Source organism: Populus euphratica, unplaced genomic scaffold (assembly GCF_000495115.2).
Source record: "Populus euphratica unplaced genomic scaffold, PopEup_1.0 scaffold860.1, whole genome shotgun sequence".
Lineage (NCBI taxonomy): Eukaryota > Viridiplantae > Streptophyta > Magnoliopsida > Malpighiales > Salicaceae > Populus > Populus euphratica.
Genome location: NW_011500467.1, coordinates 68,990 through 71,063, shown reverse-complemented (window position 1 = coordinate 71,063; position 2,074 = coordinate 68,990).

Genomic DNA, 2,074 nt, shown 5'->3' with positions numbered 1-2,074 from the left:
TTATAGTCTTCTCTTCCACCAACATAACTACTATTCAAACTCAGCAACATCGTTAGAACTATGCTAGCCTCGACTACCATTAAACCCCTACCACACAACCATCTTCTATATCATAAACTCAATAATACTTATAAACCAAACTCTCAGTAATTCAAATCAATAACCAACACTATAAAATCCATTACATTTACTAACTGAACCAATTACATATGCAAGAGCCAAAAGGATAAAATAGACATTTAATAGATTGATTAATGACATTTAGGTTAAGTAAGCTTCGAGAACTTCTTCTAAGATCATGTCAAACATGAAGTCGGGTTCCAAAGATAATTAAGCCTTGATTAATATGATCCAAGTGAGAGATGAAGTTGCTCAATATGTATTAGAGCTTGGTTGTATAATTTTATGTTAATGGTCATAACTTTTAGCTCAATTTATCAATTTGATCATTAGATGAGCTCAAAGTTTGCTTAAAGATTTTAAGGTCTTGTTTTCTATATAATTACAATTTAGAAGCAATGAGACATTGGGAACACCTTCCTATAAAACTTAGAAGTTATTATTCAACAATATACAGACTAAGCTTTTATTTATATAAAACTTGAGCTTTGCATTTTATTTTATTCATACTTTTAAGTTACTTAGTTATTTTGGTTTAATTTTCAACTCATAGTTAATTAATATATATTTTTATATAAGTTAAAACATATGTGAAAAGAATATTAGATTTTTAATTAAACAATTATATGAGCACTCTTACACTTGGTTTTTCTTGAACTTTTTCATAATTTATTAAGGAGATCATCTTTGTGGCATTTTAAACATATACCTTTGGTTTTTTATTTAAGTAATCAATGGGTTGGGGTTTTATAATTTGATTTTAATTTTTTTAGATAAATATTTCAATTCTTAATTATGGGTTTTAGAGTTTTGCCTTTCAGCCTTATATTGATTTGGTATCAGAGTTTGGCTATAAAATCAAGTTCATAATCTTTAATTTCTTGTTTTATTCTTGTTTTTATTATCCTTATCATTTTCTTTTCATTTCAAGATGACAACATAGATAATTATTCCTCGCATCAAAATCACACCATATAGGATTTAAATTCATCTTATGCATTTATTCAAGATAACTTATGCAAATTCATCTTGTTCTTGAATTCCTTTTTCTTACTTTTTTTTAATGTGTGATATCATTGATTTAAAAAAAAAAAGAGAAAGTTTATCTACTAGATTGCAATCTGTCAAAATAAAAAATATGCTTGTCAGAATATGATATGCCAAAAAAAAAAAGAGCAATATATAAATCAAAAGTCCACATTGAATTCGAGTTTGTTGAGTTATTCCTAAATTCCTTTTTTATTCTTTTTTTTCTTTGTCATTTTGAATTTGGTGGTTTGAACTCTATGACCTAATTCATTCTAATTGATTTTTATTTAGTTTAATGAAAAAATCAAACAAAAAGTGTACTCAAGCTGTTCAATTTTTTATAACGACTTATGCATGAAGCTCATGGGGGAGGTTTGATGAGTCATTTTGTTGTGAAAATAACTCTAGACATGTTTCATGAACTTTTTTTTCTTAAGCTAAAATGTGATGTACAAAGGGTATATAAAAGATATTTTACATGTAGGTAAGCCAAATATAAGTTCTTACCACATGATTTATATGCTCCTTGGACCTATAGAGGCTTAGGTAGATATTTTCATGTACTTTATTCTAGGTTTCTTAGATAAAGATTCAATTTTTGTGATTGTGTATAGGTTTTCTAAAGTGGAAAATTTCATAACACGTTATAAATTAATAATGTAATGAATATTGCTAATTTGTTTTTTAGAAAAATAGTATGACTTCATGATGTTCATAGAAGCATTATTTCATGTTAGCATATCAAGTTTTTTAGTTATTTTTGAAAGGTTTTTGACACGACTAAAAGATTGATGTCTTCTCCCAAGTGCAGGAGTGTCAAAGTAATAAATAACCCGGCAAGACCGGGGTCGAACCACAGGGAGGTTATTTGTACAAATTATAAATAACAATAATACAACAACAATAACAATAACAATAACAACAA